The sequence below is a fragment of the Pimephales promelas genome, chromosome 6 (assembly GCF_988280905.1).
Source record: "Pimephales promelas chromosome 6, fPimPro1.hap1.1, whole genome shotgun sequence".
In the NCBI taxonomy this organism is placed as follows: Eukaryota; Metazoa; Chordata; class Actinopteri; order Cypriniformes; family Leuciscidae; genus Pimephales; species Pimephales promelas.
Window position 1 is genome coordinate 7,271,010 of NC_142774.1, and position 19,623 is coordinate 7,290,632.

At 35.8% G+C, this 19,623-nt stretch overlaps 1 long non-coding RNA gene across 1 annotated transcript; it reads right to left on the bottom strand.

The window, feature by feature from the left end:
• Window positions 1-1,644: 1,644 nt before the first annotated feature.
• On the bottom strand, window positions 1,645-19,369 carry LOC148978489 (uncharacterized). The gene is made up of 3 exons (XR_016168810.1): window positions 17,026-19,369; window positions 12,878-12,914; window positions 1,645-2,839 (listed from the first exon to the last, which is right to left on the bottom strand). It is a non-coding gene; the product is annotated as an uncharacterized LOC148978489 (long non-coding RNA).
• Window positions 19,370-19,623: the final 254 nt, after the last annotated feature.

Genomic DNA, 19,623 nt, shown 5'->3' on the forward strand with positions numbered 1-19,623 from the left:
TCAAACAATGTCATATTTGCATTAAAGATGTCATAACTGAGCGAATGACACTTAATGACAGTTGTCACAAACATGCATAAAACTTCCTTCATATTCATAACATATGTCATGTAATGATTATGAAGGTGTCATGTTAGCCTTATGCACACCCCTTCTGTTCTTTACAGTAAGAAAAAGAGGTTCTTTTTAGAACTGTCCACCGAAAGTCACAGTGAAAAATCTCTTTTGGATCACATAAAGGCAGCACAAACTGTGCTTGGTGACTCTATTGCTATAGAGACCTTCGTCATCGCAGGTCTCTGTGGAAGTGCCCTTGGTGATCTGGTTCTGCAAGTTCATTCTGAGGAACAGGTTTGACAGCATGATCCCTGTGCTGATATTGTGAACATGCAACTCATTATGTCAAATTGACATAACCAAGAGGTGGATCATAGAAACGAAAACAAACTTTGAAGGAACCATATGCTTGTTATCATGCATAAAATGATCCTATACCTGATCAGTTCAAGAAAGTGTAAGTTTGTTGCTCTCTGAATGTTCATGTTTGTTGACATGTCTTCAGAGGACGGGACAGCATCCTTTTAAACTATAAAAATGTTGAATTATTCTAAATCATTATTTTTATGCAAAATATAAAAACTTTTTTAGTTTAAGAAAATACATTTTATACTCTGAAAATATACATTTCGGAGTAGTTCACTTTAAAAAAAAATTTCTGATAATTTACTTCCATGTCATCCAAGATGTCCATATCTTTCTTTCTTCAGCTGAAAAGAAATTAAGGTTTTTGATGAAAACATTCCAGGATTTTTCTCCATATAATGGACTTCAATGGGAACCAAATGGGTCAAGGTCCAATTGACAGTTTCAGTGCAAACTGTTCAAAGGGCTTTAAACGATTCCAGACGATGAATAAGGGTCTTATCTAGGACCCTTCGAGTCATGACTCGAAAAAAGATTTGTTCATTTTGATGAACGAGTTTGAACAGGAGAGTCACAAACGCTAATCACAGAACAGAGCAAGGCGAGCATGTGTGATTATTAATCTTAAACTTTTTTTATTTATTTTTGAAATGACCGATGGTTTCGCTAGATAAGACCCTTATTCATCATCTGGTGTAGTTTAAAGCCATTTAAACTACACTGAAACTCTCATTTGGACCGTTTGGTTCCCATTAAAGTGCATTATATGGAGAAAAATCCTGGAATATTTTCATCAAAAACCTTAATTTCTTTTCGACTGAAGAAAGAAAGACAAGAACATCTTGGATGAGATGGGGGTGAGTAAATTATCAGCAAAAGTTTTTTTTAAAGTGAACTACTTTAAAAAACAAAACAAAAAACAAAAACTATAATACCCAATATAGACAAAAGAGATTATTTCACTGGCATTTATCAGTAAATCAATTATTCTTTTATTTGATAAAATAACTTACCTTACTTTCAATGATTTTATGAGCTCTTCATTTACATCTACTGGTAATCAAGCACACAAAAGGGCACAACATGTGGACAAATGGCCAGAGAAGAATCAATGCAATCAATAAACATGACACACAAAATCCACTGAATTACATGATATATCAATATCAATATCTATCTATATCTATCTATATATATATATATATATATATTGACTGTATGTGTTGAGTCAGAGGTATGATATAGATCTATTGTTTTATATACAACGGCAATAATAGTAATTATTAGGCACGTATACATCACTCTTTCTCATATTTAGGGTTTTAACAAAACTAGTCTGAGGTTTAAGCTTACGTGTGTAACTCACCCTACCAATTGTGCTGTGGAGCTTATGATCACATTTCTAAGCGGCCGTGCAAATATTAAATTTTTGCCTGAAAAAAAAAAAAATCCTCATTGGGGTGAACTCATATTTCTTGGGCATTTGACTGCAAGTGTATTCCGTGTGGTTGAATATGGTCCCAGCAAGCGCTCAGAACCCTTTGCCAATGCCCTGGTAAACACCCTGGCATTGTGGCGGCAGCTTTTGCACCGGCCAGCTTCGCTCACATTATCTCCCGAAAACCGAGGCAGGAAACTTTAACATTAATCGCACACATTTCATTTACAAATAGAGTGTGTGTAAGAACAAAATACTGAGCTAAAAACCACATGTTGCATAAAAGCGAGTAGTAAATGAACTGAGCGTCTGTATGTAGACAGAGGGAAGCCAGGGACACACAACTTGCCGTGTTTGTATCGATCGTGCTGCAGCCAGGACTCGTCTACAAGCACAAGCCCTGAGGCTCTACAAGAGACGGACGGACAGACCGAGAGACAGAGGCGGAGGAGGGGGCTGCTGTTTGTGCTGGGGGATTGGGGGAACAAAAGACTCCTAGAGTTTTACTCCAGCTCCTTCTGAAAGAGAGTGTAAAGAGAGAGAGAGAGAGAGAGACTGCTGGCTCTCCTGGCTCCGCTCCAGAGGATGATGTCATGGAGTATGACTTCACCATGCAGTGTCATCACTGCCCCCCTCTCCTCCTCACGCTCCCTCCCTCCCTGCATCCCTCTCTTTCTCTCTCCACACACCCTAAACAGAGAAGGTGCCGCTTCACTCATCCGTGCAAGAGTGATAGATAAAGAGAGCGAGGAATAGAGAAAGAGGGGTGAAAGAAATGGACAAAGAAGACAACAATGGAAGCGAACTAGTCCTTGCCTGTGTAGAAGTCCCTGTCACAGTGCTCAGGTGTTGTGGACGGTTGTTACAAAGGTGTCCTGACTGTTTTCTGGTGTGTTAGTTTACGCGCCGAGTCCATTGTCTGGTCCTTAGGTATGGCTCCTATCCATCCTTCATTGTAAGTCTATGACTCTCTTTCTCCTGTGAAACAGAAAATAAGATATTTTGAAGACTGGTTTTCTGTCTACATAATGAAAGTCAATGGGGTCCAAAACAACAATGGACTCAATTTACTTTGTATGAACAGACAAAAAAGGTAAACTGTCTTCAAAATATCTTTGGAACAACACAAGGGTGAGTAAAACACAAAAGAATATATTTTGAAGAGCGTTTCAACGGGTTTTGACCATATAATGAAAGTCATTGGGGTCCAAAACAACATTGGATTACCCTGAATGTCAATGTATGGAATGGATATAAAAAACAAAACTTTTTTTTTTTAAATATCTTTGGAGCAACATCAGGCCGAGTAAAATACACACAAAACATACTGTATTTTAAAGAACGTTTTAACAGTGTTTGTCTATATAATCAAAGTCAATGGGGTCCATTGTCTAGTCCTTAGATACAGCTCCTGTCCATCCTTCATTGTAAGTCTATGACTCTCTTTCTCCTATGAAACAGAAAATAAGATATTTTGAAGACTGGTTAAACTGTTTTCTGTCTACATAATGAAAGTCAATGGGGTCCAAAACTACAATGGACTCCATTCACTTTGTATGAATATACCAAAAAGGAAAACTTTCTTTAAAATATCTTTGGAACAACATGAGGGTGAGTAAAACACTAAACATATATTTTGAAGAGCGTTTCAACGGGTTTTGACCATATATAATGAGTTAATACAATGAAGGAGATTGATTTAATCATCAGAAACTCAAAATAATAAGTTATCTGAACTAAATAAATTAAGTTGATTTGACAAAAGAAAAAAATGTTTTGATAACAAATCTTGAATTTTTTTTTTTTTTTTTACAGTGAATGTATGAAATGGATATAAAAAAACAAAACATTTTTACAAATTTCTTTGGAACAACATCAGGCTGAGTAAAATACACACAATATATATTTATATATATATATTTTAAAGAACGTTTTAACAGTGAAAGTCAATGGGGTCCAAAACAATTGACTTTCAATGTATGGACATGAAAAAACAAAACATTTTTCAAAATATCTTTAGAGGCTGTAAATGATGGCGGAATTTACATTTTTAAATACACTATCCCTTTAAGGACTTTAAAAGTCCCCTAACCCCAAGTTTGACCAGAACCATCTGATGATAAGATAATGAGGCCAGTATGCCAAAGATGAGAAAGCAGGAAGACTCTGAGAGACACTGGACATTAGGATAAAGAGAGAGCAAGAAGGATACATACTGTAGATATAGAGATAGTGTTAGTGATGGGGAGGGGGTGGGTTGGTTTAATTACATTTCTCAGTGCCACTCTTCTGCCATACGGACAGTCAACACACACACACACACACATAGCAAAGCACAGGGAGGGGTGGTACTGTCTCTCGCTAATCATTTCCTCAGTTTTCTACAAACAGACAGCAAAAAAAAAAAAAAAACACAAGACAGCTAAATCTAAAACCTATGGACATCGAAGTCCTATTACACTGTCAATGAAACATCCTGAAAAATGCAATGATGCAAAAAATATAAAGACGATTATCATCTGTACTGTAATTGTTGTTATTGTCATCATCATGAGACTTGATAAAATAACCTAGAGGCATTTGTTTTTTATACATTGCCAGAGTTTATGAAACTGTATGGAGAATACACCATCTTCTGAAACAATTATATAATAATAATAACAATTCAATTTATTTAAAAGTTGACCCCAAAAAAAGAAAAATTCCAAAAATTGACTTTAGTTGGAAATAAAGAAAATATTTTGTAACCACTTTGGTTACCAGTAACTTCCATTTTATGGGCCAAAAAATAAAAATAAAAATCTGTTACACAGAGGAGAGTCAACAACATGAAGTAAATGATGACATCATTTCATTATGTGATCCATCCCTTTAAATTCTGCCTCTCTTTTCTGCAATGAAACCGAATGGGGCTGGTGTCAAACTCCAAAAATAACCAAAAAAACAATAAAAAGTACAAGCAGTTTATACAACATGTGTTACTGAAGCTGTGTGTGAGAAACATTTCGCCATTATTATTAAAAAACGTTCCCCTTCTCAGCACATTTTCTAAAATAAACGAAAAAAAAAATGCCACTCTGTTCCTCACATAAAGTTATATCGTATGGCTTCACAAGACTTGGAAAATAGTGCTTGAATAACATAGATTATTATTTGTTTGGAGCTTCTGTGTCCATTGAGTTTGAGAGTGGGGACATTTTGCATAATGGCTCCTTTTGTCTTCCATGAAATCACGATAACGAGAGTAAATGATAACAGATTTGTCATTTTTGGGTGAAAAATTCCCTTAAGTTACTAAATCAAGCAGTAAACTGAGTATATAGCAATAAAAACCCGAGTGCGTTTTGTCCTCCTCGGTGTGACACTGAGACACTGCTAACAACGGCTGATCCATGACGGAGATTTGCTTGAAACTGTTTTGTGGTCAGTCTTGTGGCCTCTCTTCAAGTGTGTGAGGTGACGACTGGGATAAACACAGCTGATCCTAGACCAGCACAAAAGAGCTGCTTGACCCGGTCCATTGGGATGGCACTAACTCTCTCCAGATTGGGCCAAGCAGGGGAGCAGGAGGTTTTGGACTGACGGGGGGAAAAGGGAAAAAGAGAGGGAGACAAAGAGAGCGATACAGTGAGCGGACGAAAGGGAGATGTATCGCTGCCAGGACTCCTGATTCTACAGCATCTGTCACCCTCAAAGGAACCAATATAAAATCTGCTATCAAAAATGAATGTAAATGAAAGCAAAGCTGCTCTGAAAATATTGAGCAAATGTTGGCAAAATAAAATCTTTTAACACTAAAATAGATGATAGAGAGATATATGATGTATAGTTAGATGATAGAGAGAGAGAGAGATGAGGGATGAGAGAGAGAGAGAGAGAGAGAGATGAGAGAGTGCTGCAAGGATGACATATTTTTGTAGGCCATAACCCAAAAAACGAATTAGCATTTTAGCACTTCCGGAAATCAATGGGTTTTTTAATGGGTTTTTGGTTAAATGACTGAAATAAGGTCTGTGGTGAACACAAGCTCAAGATATTTTCATGCTTATTCTATGATATAAAATACGGTAGTCAACATTTGAAGTGGATCGAAACCTTTCATCAAATATGAATTTTGAACTATACTCGGTCTTATCTTGAACTTTTTTAAAACTTTTTAAAATGTTGATTACATCAGCAATACCCTCTAGTAATTTCTGAGAAGTTCTTTCGTCTTGTAAAAGGAGGTTGCTAACAAGTGTCTAAATGGGACTCCAGAGATTGTAAGAATCAAAACATGTAAGCGTCATGAAGTTTTGTTGAGTCACATATATTATACTCTGCAATAATCCAAAAGCCAATGAAAAAATCCTATTGAGTTTTTGTCGAGGGAACCAGGATCCTGCTTTGGCCAACAAAAATATGTCATCCCGCACCATTCTCTAATATTATACTCTATTATACTATAGTCAAATTCAAGTCAAGTCAAATATATTTATATAGCGCTTTTCAAAATACAGATTGTATCAAAGCTATATATATATATATATATATATACACTCACCTAAAGGATTATAGGAACACCACACTAATACTGTGTTCGCCTTCAGAACTGCCTTAATGGAGATGAGTGGCACCCGTTGGGGTCTTCTGCTACTTTGTTGCATACCTCGGTTGTAACGAGTGGTTATTTCAGTCAAAGTTGCTCTTCTATCATCTTGAATCAGTCGGCCCATTCTCCTCAGCATTTTCGCCCAAAGGTCTGCCGCATACTGGATGTTTTTCCCTTTTCACACCATTCTTTGTAAACCCTAGAAATGGTTGTGTGTGAAAATCCCAGTAACTGAGCAGATTGTGAAATACTCAGACCGGCCCGTCTGGCACCAACAACCATGCCACGCTCAAAATTGCTTAAATCACCTTTCTTTCCCATTCTGACATTCAGTTTGGAGTTCAGGAGATTGTCTGGACCAGGACCACACCCCTAAATGCATTGAAGCAACTGCCATGTGATTGGTTGATTAGATAATTGCATTGAGAAATTGAACAGGTGTTCCTAATAATCCTTTAGGCGAGTGTGTATATATATAATCCTGATGAACGATATAATTTTGACAAGATCAGAATGTTGGGTGTGTGTCACAATGTTCATTCAATTTAAGAAAGAGTCCAGAAATGTCCATAGAAAAGACCCAAATTCCACCTGGCACTGTAATTCTTCTGTGAAAAATACAACCATGTCTAAACTTTACTAAACAGTATCTGACCTTCTCTCTCAGTCTCCACAACTTCTGCACATGGTTCAAATGAACGAATCCACACGCCTGTTAGTGATTAGATTGGGCCAATGTGTAAAACCTCACTATCTAAAAGGCTCTAATCGCACGGACCATTAACGGCCTGCTAATTACACAGAATTCCAGCCGGGAGGAGAAGAGAGAGGGAAGTCGAGGGGAGGGAAGGAGAACGGAGTGAGGAGGAGAACGTCGTAATCCAGACTGCTTTGAAGTTCAGTAACACGAGCAGCTAGTAAACTAAAGCATTTATCATTAATATGCAGTGCTCCAAAAACATTTAAACTCTTCAAGGTATAAATGACTCTGACCACAGAGTTACAGTCGAGGCTTTGAAGAGTTCAGGGAATTTCTGCTGGAATGCTTTGGTCTCGCATGTGGATGGAAATACCAAAATGAGACATCTGTGGAAATATAATAAAGGATGGACTATAGATTTTCTTTGGAAAATCCCCTTCTTCATTCATAGTTTTGTCATTGTAGATCACATATTGCTGAGTTAATACAAAACACCAAAACAATCAAATGTGTCAGACACATTGCTATTCAGACGTTTGGGGTCAGTAAGATTTTATTTTTTATTTTTTAAAAGAAATTCATACTTTTATTTAGCAATGGTCTTCGTTTTCTGTTTACACTTCTGAGCTTTGGGGTCTATACGACCCCAACAATTGATTGAGTAATTGTACAAAAAATATACAATTCTAATCATACAAATAATATATAAATTTTTTGTTTACTTTTCATCTTTTTTTATTTTGCTATTTTTTTGGATATATAAAGTACTTTTGTATCCATATACCACACAATTCATCAACTACACCATTAGCTTGCATATGAAATATTTCTTTTTTTTTTATGATACATTGCATTTATGCTCTAGCACTAGGCCTTTCTGTGTAAAAAATTTCAGATTTATGCCGGATTTTAGTTTTTTTCACATTTCCCATTCATTCGAAGGCCAGAAGTGTAAACATTTAACTTTTTTTTTTTTACATACCTTCAGAACAACCGAATCAAGCCCAGTTTTTTGTGTGTCTATAGACCATTTCACAAGATGTAAACAACACTGGTCCAGAAGCACTTCCTGTTTCAGTTTTTTAACACTACATAAAAGCTGGGATAAAATACAACCAACAGAACATTTAAAACTGAATCAAAAAGTTAAACAAACATCTTTAAGATGTTTTCTTTACACGTGAAATAAAGAAAACGGTTACAAACTGAAACAGGAAGTGTTTCTGGACCAGTGTTGTTTACATCTTGTGAAATGGTCTATAGATAATGTATGAAACGTCACAAAATCTTATTGCACTGAGATGAAGGTTTTTTTTAAAAATGTATTATTAAGTAAAAGTCGATTGGGTCGTATAGACCCCATGACCCAGGGTTAAATTGTTCAAAATTGGGAATATATTGTTACAATAAAAATTATATTTAAAAAAATGCTGTTCTTTTCCAACTTTCATCAAACAATTATTTCAATGTATTTTTACAGCATTATTAATGAAAAATGTTTCTTGAGTAGCAAATCAGCATAGTATTGATTTCTGAAGCGTCATGTGACACTGAACACCGGAGTAATGGCTGACATGGAAAGCAGTTGCTTCAAATTATAATAATATATCACTGTATTACTGTGTTTTTCCAGTATTTTTGATCAAATAAATGAAGTATTGGTGAGCACATTGTAAAAAATATTTTCAAGATTTGTTATCACAACATATTTTCTTTTGTCAAATCAACTTTATAATAATTTATTTAGTTGAGATAACTTTTTATTTTGAGTTTCTGATGGTTAAATTAATCTACTTCATTGTATTAAGTCACTTTTTCCAGTTCAATCAACTTAAAATTTTAAGGCAACCCAGGTTACTTACTGTTTTAAGTTAAACCATCAATATTTTTTTACAGTGCATAAGAGACTTCTTTCAAAAGCATTTTTTTTAAAGTTAAAAAATCTTACAGATCCCAGACTTTTCAATGGTAGTGTATATTGTTTAAAAGCTATTTATGATTAGTTCCAACCCAAACCCTGATATTTAAAGAAAGAAAAGAACATTTTTAGAATAAAAAAACCTAACAAACAAAAATACTTTTTTCCACAGTTTTTTACAGACTTAGTTAACCTCTAACGACATTTCTTCTCAAGGGAACTTATGACTCGGTTGAAAACATACATAAACACACTCACACACACACACACACTAAATAAACAGTCGTCAAAAACGGATGTATCCTTGTAAAAAGACACTTGTAAAAATATCTCTCATGTTTAGACTGCTTCTGAGCTACAATGCTAATGCTAATCCATACAGAAACTCTGATATGAAAATGTTTGCTTATTGATAAGAAAGAAATTGAGAAAGATGGAAGAAAGGATAGTGCTCGAACAGGAACACTAAGGACCTCTTATGCCCCAAAAAGATGCAGCGTTTTCTCTCAGTGTCAGAACAAAGGCGGTCATTCTTCGCTATGCTAAAATCGTGGTGACAGTATTCCCCGACAGAGCTCATCTCGTTTGCAAGTGGCTATAGATGGAGGCCTGAGTTTGACCTCTGACCTCTCCATTCATTGTGAGGCCAGCGAGCCTTGTGTCAATCAAACACAAAGCATTTTCTTGTCACTCTGTCCCACAATAGTTCTTAAAGAGAGGCCCGTGTCTGTCAGATGAACTGGATTGATTCATTTGTCTGCTGAACAGAGCTTGACTTCAACAGCTTTTGGCCTCATTGATGCAGTTAATGCATATCGTGTACGTTTGACGAAAGCTTGACACTGGCCAGCTTGATCTAGAGTCTGACATGGGCCAGGGGAGTTGCTGAAAAGCCCAGCAGGAATGACATCACTCTGAAGAGTGTGCATGTGTGAAAGATAAGACACCAATTCCTACCAGATCTTGCAAAAACAGACTATGATGATTCAAAAATGATTCAGCTTCATTCTCGGTTAGCATGGGCCTTTAACTAAAGGAGCAGTTGACCTAAAAATTAAAATTAAAATTATGTCATTATTTACTTTAAGGAGTAGTTCACTTTTAATCAAACTTTTGCTGATCATTTACTCACCCCCATGTCCTCCAAGATGTCCACGTCTTTCTTTCTTCAGTCGAAAAGAAATGAAGGTTTTTGATGAAAACATTCCAGGATTTTTCTCCATATAATGGACTTCAATGGGAACCAAACGGTTCAAGGTCCAAAAGACAGTTTCAGTGCAAACTGCAAACTGTTCAAAGGGCTTTAAACGATTCCAGACGATGAATAAGGGTCTCATCAAGCGAAACGATCGCTCATTTAAAAAAAACAAAATAAAAGTTTAAGTTTTACAAGTTCAAATGCTCGCCTTGCTCTGTTCTGTGATGCGCTCCCGTTCGTTTATCAAAATGAACAAATCTTTTTTCGTGTCATTTGGTTCATTCAACGAACGAAATGAACAAGTTGACTCGGGAAAAGATTTGTTCATTTTGATGAACGAGTTCGAACAGGAGAGTCACGAACGCGCATCACACCCTAACCCTAACAGAGCAAGGCGACCATTTGAGCTTATAAAACTTAAACTTTGTTTTTTTTTGTTTATTGTTTTTTTATTTTTAAAAATTAGTGATCGTTTCGCTTGATAAGACCCTTATTCATTGTCTGGAATCGTTTAAAGCCGTTTGAACAGTTTGCACTGAAACTGTCTTTTGGACATTGAAACGTTTGGTTCCCATTGAAGTCCATTATATGGAGAAAAATCCTGGAATGTTTTCATCAAAAACCTTAATTTCTTTTCGAATGAAGAAAGAAAGACACGGACATCTTGGATGACATGGGGGTGAGTAAATTATCAGCAAAAGTTGTTTTTTTTTTAAAGTGAACAACTCCTTTAACTCATATAACTCATAACTCCTGTTTTCTGCTCACAAGCTCCCTCTATTGCTCTGACTGAAAGTATAACGATAGGTGGGAGAGATACCTCAAACATCCTCAGATTGCATAATTTCGTAGGAAATTAATTCTTCCTAAAGAAATGACGTAAACATACATTAAATAATAAATTACATTTGTCACATACCGATTCTAGAGTCTTAAATATTTAAGTAAAGAGTAGAGTAGCTAATGAACAGAGGTGCACTCATGTCGTTCTAAATCTGTGTGACTTTATTCTTCTGTGGAACATAAAAGAAGATATTTTTAAGAACAAATTTTTTTGTTGTTGACCATTTTATGGTCAAAGTAAATGGAAACCAAAACTGTTTGGGTGGACTATCCCTTTAAGGTTTAGGGTGTAGATAAGGGTTAGGGGTTAGTATTTGTTTTAGCATTGTGAGTTTGGCACAAAAAAAAGTCATGATCCTCATACACTCTTAGAAGAAAGGGTTCTATTTAGAACCAGAAATGGTTCCATCCCCCGCTTCATATATGGAACTCAAAAATGGTTCTAAATAGAACCATTTCTTTGGTAAAAGGTTCTATTGGCCAAGTATGGAACCCCAGGGACCCTTTTTTAAGAGTGTCTTTTAAGGTTCTATATAGAACCTTTTCTTCTAAGAGAGTATGAAACTTTGAGAAGTCTGATTCATCTATTTGTTCCAACAGATGAACCAGTTCAACACAATGATTCACTAATTCATTTGATACAAGATTTTGTAACCAAGTAATATTTTGCACCCTGTTCTAGATTACACTTTATTTTAAGGTGTCCATGTAACAGTGTTATTAATGAACAACATTTAGGGTCAGGTGAATTTACCGTTATTAAGTAAATGTAACATACATGTGAGCTAAAATAATGTGTTAGCAGCCACTCTTTCAGCTCTTTTGGGGCCGGAAATGCTAGAATATGCTGTGATTCTTTGTTTGTTTAAAGTTCAAACACAGCTGCACTTATGCGAGAACCGAATCGTAATTACATTTTAAACTGGGAACCACTAAAAACAATCTGAACCCGACAATGCGTGCGCTGACTTTCACCGTGAACTTTGCTGAATCAAACGAACTGCAGCCAAACGGAGTGTTTTTCTTTTCTCCTGCATTTAGTCAGCTTTGGCAGAGCAGTGCTCTCTCTCTCTCTCTCTCTCTCTGAGCAGGAGTTAATTAGAGAACAGTTGTGAGTTGCGTTCACACAGCCCAGCCCAACGGGCGTCTGGTAAATGACAGGGCTCCGTTTGCACACTCTTTCAAAACCCAGCGGCGTGGCTGCAACCCTTCCAAACTTACACCAATTACGACAACTTCTGCCACTCCCTCCGTTGCCTCCTCCGTCCGTCCTCTGTTTATGCTTTCGGCTGGGACCGTTTTACACACGATTTGTGCATGCAGTTTGACACAATACAAACTCAAAGTGAGCTTTGTTGTGGTTTAATATTCATCCAATCCTAAGGCTGATCTTATTTGTGACCTCTAATATATAACCAGCCTGTCATCCAATCTAAACTATGAAGATACTATGAAAATTAGCTTCAAAGAAAAGAGAGAAAAGATCTCCAGAAACACCAACCTCTGTCCTTTTCTCCGCTTCACGACAGCCACTACACCCATCTGGAGCCCCAAGGGCTTCTGGGATGAAGAGTGGGGGTGGAGAGCTGGGCCTCCAAATTAGTGGTGATTGCAATCGTTAGCATTGCTTGTTTGTTTGTGTTTGAATCCACTATGGTTAACAGTGGAAGAAGTGAAGTGTGGAAAATGAGAGAGCGAGGCAGAAGGAGAGAGACAGAATGAAATATATAGAGAAAAAAAAGAGTATTCAGGAGGATTGTACTTACCTTCTGTCGTCGCTGTCGTAGAGTTGATTTTTTAGGGCTGGAAAAGACAGAATATCTGACTCTGTTATTGATATCATGTTCACAAATAAAAAGCATCTGGAGATATTTGCTCCTCAAGTGAACACTGCACTAATGCGGAGTGTTAAAACTGGCAATGTTTAATGTAAAATTCAAACTGGCAATGTTTTCTCGGCATCAATTATTTCTGTATGGGGGGGGGAACACTTTAACACTTTAGTAAGATCAAATATTAAGTTTTGGGGTCAGTAAAACTTTTTTTTAAAATAAATTAATGTTTTTATTTAGCAAGGATGCATAAAATGAATAAAAGTGACTTTTATAATGTTACAAAAAAGTCTTCTTTCGGACTTTCGATTCTTCGAAGAATCCTAAAAAAAAAAGTATCTCGGTTTCCACAAAAATATTAAGCAGCACAACTGTTTTCAAAACTGATGATGATGATAGGTTTCTTGAGCGTCAAATCATCATATTAGAAGGATTTCTGAAGGATCATGTGACACTGAAAACTGGAGTAATGATGCTAACAATTTGCATTCATTTTAAAGTAGTTATTTTAAATTGTAATAATAATATTTCACAATATTACAGTTTTGACTGTATTATTGATCAAATAAATGCAGCCTTTGAAATAAAATATTTTTATTTCTATACGAATTCAACACAATTAAGGTTTATAATTCTATATAAAAAATATGATTATATAGTATACACTCTAAACTTATAACCTAATAGTATTATTTACGGTTATATTTTTTATTTATTTATACAGGACTATGCATCATATTATTTACTAGAGATGGTATTATATACTATAATATATATGATTTTTAATTACATATGTGACCAAGTATTCTATAATATAGAGTTATAGTGCTAATACAGGTATACTATAAAGATAAATCTTTCACATACTAGATGCTTACTGGATATACTTGACATTTACTGGATTTAATTTTGTTATAAGAACGTTCTTCAAACATTCAGTGTTGGTTCTGGGAACGTGAACATTTTTTTCAGAAAAAGTAAAGTTTTCTTGACGTTTGAGGAACGTTTGAGTTTCCTGAATGTTACTACACAGCAAAAACTCAAGAGTGTTAAAGGTTTCAAATTTGAGTGTGAAATTAACACTGAAGAGTGTTAAAGTTAAAGGAGAACTCCGGTGCAAAATGAACCTTTGGTCTAAAAAAACATCGGTACCACCAAGTCAATCGTTCTCTGAGATTTGTTTTCATGATAATCGAATGTAAAGAGTTTTATCTCTAAAAACTGTTTAGCGTATAATGCTAGTACTGGGGGGATTTACTAAGTAAAAAGAAACCACTAGTTTATACCACTAACAAGGCTCAAAATAGCCCCGATATTTAAAATAGTCTCGATAAGTCGATCCCCGAAAGCTGTTCATACAGTTCAGAAGTTCGTTGAACTTCATACAGTTCAGCTCACTCAGCACGACGTTCGTGGTTTGACTTGTCGTGACTGTTTTCCAAGATGGCTCCTGTCTGTATACACGAAGTGAACTGTCTTTATAAAGTGTCTTCTTATTAAACGGTCTGTACACTTACAAAGTTCTCAATGCTTTGTTTTCGTTACTGTGTTAGTGTGGTGCTATTTTGAGCCTTGTTAATATAAACTAGCGATATCTTTTTCCTTATTAAATGCCCCCAGTACTAGCGTTATACGCTAAACAGTTTTTAGAGATAAAACTCTTTACATTCGATTATCATGAAAAGAGTTCATGAGTTCTCCTTTAATGTGCTATTATTTAAGTTATTGATTGAGTGATGATTGCACATTATTGAAGACACCTGATGATAACAAGCAGAATCACTGAAGAAGAAAACTCAAATGTTAGTCACCATTATGGTGATCAGTGTTTGGTTTAGTTGTCATGTTTAACTTTAGATTTTGTTCGGCTGCTGTATGAGTTAAAACAGCCAGGCAAACAAAGAGAAAAAAAAATCTCATGGTGTTGTTTATGTTTTAACATAATCATTATTTCACAGTTTTTGCTGTGTAGTAACATTCCAACGCATTCTCATCCTTTAACGTCATATACAGTAGAACGCTATATGACAAAACGGCGCTATACTACGCACATGGCACCCGTTATCGTTAATATAACACGTGCTTTGAGGGCTAAGTTTAGGTGTGGGGTAGGGTGTGCGTGTCATATTCACGCTAAAGGATTTATAACGTCTTGGGTTCGCGTGTTATATTAACGATAAAGGGTGCCATGTGCGTAGTATAGCACCGTTTTTGCATATAGCGTTCTATATGACGTTAAAGGATGAGAACGGGCTGAACATTCAAGAAACTCTTGGAAGGTTCTTGGAATGTTATGAATCAACATTACTATCATGTTGAATTTTTTATCGAAAATTACGTTTAAAGAACGTTTGAGGAACATTATGCTTTTTAAAAACACGTTCCCCGAACGTCAAGAAAACTGGACGTTTTTCACGTTCCCAGAACCAACACTGAAAGAATATTTAGAGAACGTTCTTATAACAAAATTCTGTCAGCTGGAGACCCTGCTGTATTCTGCCAACAAAGCAACAGAATCAAGTTTTCTTAGCAGGGAGTTTGCTTCAATTCACAAATGAACAAGTCATGTTCCCTTCGTTCCATCCAGTGAATTCCCCTTACAGTCGGAGAAACTCGATGAGTCATCGCGAGGGATTCCCTACCCCTCTCTCCCAAACATGGGCAGAAAGAATGGAGCGTTTTTAGCAAGGAATGCTGATTGGGGCCCTTGGCGAGGGGGTGTGCTAATGCATTTGTAACACTGTGGCCTCGTGTTTGTGGCGCGCTTCACACTGAGCAGCCAGGAAATCATCGGGACAATTTGACAAAGAATGTCTAGTATTTTAGACTAATCATCTGCGAGGTATTTAAGCCAATCTGAACCACATGGTTGACCTCTATTACGGCTACTCTTACAGTCACCTCGCATTTCCAGTAAGTCGTTTTTCAAGTGTCACAGCAATAAACTACTGTTCATTTTGAGTGGATACTTACAGTGTAAAGCCTTTGCTTGAATACGACATGTATATATAAGGACATAAACAGTGCTGTAGTCAAATCAGCAGTCATTTAGCAGACACTTTTATCTAAAGTGACGTACAGTAGACTTATTAAAGGAGAAACCTGGGGTTTACTGCCCTGCTCGTGCACAATGATGACAGCTCACGAATCGCCCCAAGCAGAGTTCAAACCTACAAACAGCTACACCACAACACCTTCACAAAATACCAGCCGGCCCACAACACCATTAACTAAAACATTTGGTCTTTTTAAAATCTTGCAGCAGAAATACTCGACACAAACACCTCATGCTGTGGCAGTAGTAAGAATGGCTGATCTGGAGTCAGTGTTTTTGTTTTTCTAACGTGTTTAACGTCAGACGAGCTGGACTGAATGATGATGGAGTTAAGGTGAAATCAAAGAAGTTTTACAGAAGCGGCTGACACATCAGTTAATTATTGTGTGATTCCCAATGAAACAATATATGAAATGCTATGTTTCTTATATCATCAGACTCACGCAGCATATCAGAATTGAGTTGCATATATTTAGCTAATGTATTACATACACAATAATGCTCATAAGTTTGTGGTAAGATTTTTTAAAACTATTTTTGAAAGAAATAGTATTGTGAAGTATTTTCTATTTTCAAACTTAATTGTATCCAGTCAGTATTGGTAAAACTGTATTTTTTAGCATCATTTCTCTTTAGTGTCACATGATCCTTCAGAATTCATTCTGATTTGCTACTCAAGAAACATTTCTTCTTATTATTATTATCAATGTTGAAAACAGTTGTGCTGCTTAACACTTCTCTAGAAACCAAGATCATTTTTTTTAGGATTCTTTGATGAATGGAGAGTTCGAAAAGCACAGCATTTTTTTTTTTAAATAGAAGACTTTTGTAACATTATTAAAGTTTCTACTGTCCATTTGTATCAATTTAATGCATCCTTGCTGAATAAAAGTATGAATTTCTTCAAAAAAAAAATCGTTCTGATCCCAAATTAATGAGCTGTAGTATATATCAATATCATGACATTTGAATTGGACTTGGCAAATGTTACTGTTTGAGATATATTGCATTCACTTATACGATTTACCTTGGATTGCAGATTGGAGATGAGTCATGTCTTCACAGACTTCAGTTCGTTGCTCTTCTGGACGGATGCATCAGGGAGCAATTTCCATCTGATGTGTGTAAATGAAACAAAGAACAATAATATTCAGAAAAATGATCTAAGCCAGCAAAATTATTCCATCCAATTTGCACCTCATCTAAATTCAAAGTTAATCATTGACAACAATACAAGTTAATCAACTCAAGACCAGTATTATTCATCAAAAAATAGCTTTATTATGAGGGAATGAACAGTGATGCCAAGAGCGAATATTTTGGAATTTGGATTTTTTTTTTTACATGATCAAACTTAATTCTTCTCTTAGATGAAAAGGTTGTAGAACCTTTTCATCAGGGATCATTTATGGATTTAGTGTTCATTAAAAGTTCACTATGTAACTTTTGTCCCTTTAGCGGTAAGCCAAACACAGTTATGGTAGTGCTTTGGCTCTGTGTGAGTCATTTTTTAAATTAACGACATTACAAAAGTTATTATCATGATAATTGCCAGTCTGATTTGGTCAAATGTTGAATTTTTTTTAAAATAACTGATATTCTGGCTACAGACAGCACTATTACACTGTAAAAAAAAGTTGTGAAAAATAAGCTGAATAATTTAAGAAAAAGGTAGAAAATTGCTTAAAGCAATGTTAAAACATAAGTTATCATAAAATTTATCAAAATTTTGATTTTCTACAGTGTATAGGCTTGAGATGGAAAGGATCTCAAGCTAGCTGAAGATTACTGTAGCTTTACCCATTAATAGACACAGCATTTCCTTGAAAATAAATTCAAGCACAGCGCTAAAACAAACAACGAATTGACCCTTCACAATTGATTAGATTTACAATGAACTCTGTTAATAAGCTATATGGCAATTTATCTGTTAAATAAAATACCTTACTCGATCGTTGAGTAATAAAAAAATGACATTTCCAATACGACATTTCCAATCCCTCTGTTCTCGCTATCTCCGAAAATCCAAGCCAGTTTTGATTCTCATTTTATTACGATCTCTTTTTGCCAGCAGACTCTCCTCTGTTTGGCATTATTCCCCGGAGTTTCGAGATTTAGTGTGCACATTATTCCAATGTCTGTAACTTTATGGAAAGCTTGTATGGCCTACCTATTAGAAGCCTCATGTGAAAGATTTATTTATGCTTTTTTAGTAAGACCTAGTTACTTAATTTACTTTTTTAGTTACTAGATTTTAAAAAAAATTTCCTTCTTGATTAAAATGTTTAAGGCTTGAGACTGACTGTCCGACCAATGTACTCTAGCATACGTCTGTACATCTATATGACATAAAGATGTTGTCCACAATGACTTGAAGTCTTAACTGGCTCTCTGCCATCTCAAACTCTAATTACTGTTTTTCTAAATCTCTCGTGTCTACTGTTGATGCAAGTTTTTTTTCTCTTTCTCTCTCTTTCACCACTGCAATTATGAGTGCTAGCAAACAGACCCAAATGCCCCACGGGAGACGCAAAGAGGACCACGCACTGCAAAAATTAGAGAGCAGAGAGACTCTGATGCTGTCATTAAACATGCTATCAACGCAAATCATTTCAAGAGTGTTGTTTGTTTCTTTTATCCAACTCTGAAAATGGCATTAAAGGAGTAGTTAACTTTTGAAAAAAACTTTTGCTGATAATTTACTCACTCCCATGTCATCCAAGATGTCCATGTCTTTCTTTCTTCAGTCGAAAAGAAATTAAGGTTTTTGATGAAAACCTTCCAGCATTTTTCTCCATATAATGGACTTCAATGGGAACCAAACGGTTCAAGGTCCAAAAGACAGTTTCAGTGCAAACTCCAAACGGTTCAAAGGGCTTTAAACGATTCCAGAAGATGAATAAGGGTCTTATCAAGCGAAATGATCACTCATTTAATAAACAAATAACAAACTTTAAGTTTTAGAAGCACAAATGCTCGCCTTGCTCTGTTCTGTGACGCACGTTTGTGACTCACCTGTTCGAACTCATTCATCAAAATGAACAAATCTTTTTCCGAGTCATTTGGTTGATTCAAGACGGGCGCACCGTGAACACTTTCATTTTCCCATCAACAGTGGAATCAACTTAAAATACTCTAGCATTTCTGGTTATACTGAAAATAATAATACATTATTCGCAACTACTTTTATTTGCGTACTGTCACAATAACAAGAAAAAATTGTGCTTTTGTAAAATAAAATGAAACAATCAGGCACGCTTTATGATCTTGGTGAACTGGAGCACGAGAACTGAAACAATATCCTTTATAGACTAAAGCTTGAAATGTCCACTTTTTTATAGTTTTATTTTCAGTTATGATACATGAAACAAAACATAACATATCAATTGACATTTTTCTTTTACAAAATCAGACTACATAACAGAAATGTCCACTTTAAAAAGAACAAATTCGAATCGTAAGCTAATACCTTCTGATTATGTAATCCGTATAAAAGGTGCAGTTCTCTCTAAAGGTGCATCCGGAGATGTTTTTAGCTCGTTATTTTTTCAGACGCATTTATAATAATTCACCTATACAACAATAATTACAGGAATAGCCTCTCTAAACCTCAAAGAAATGCCAT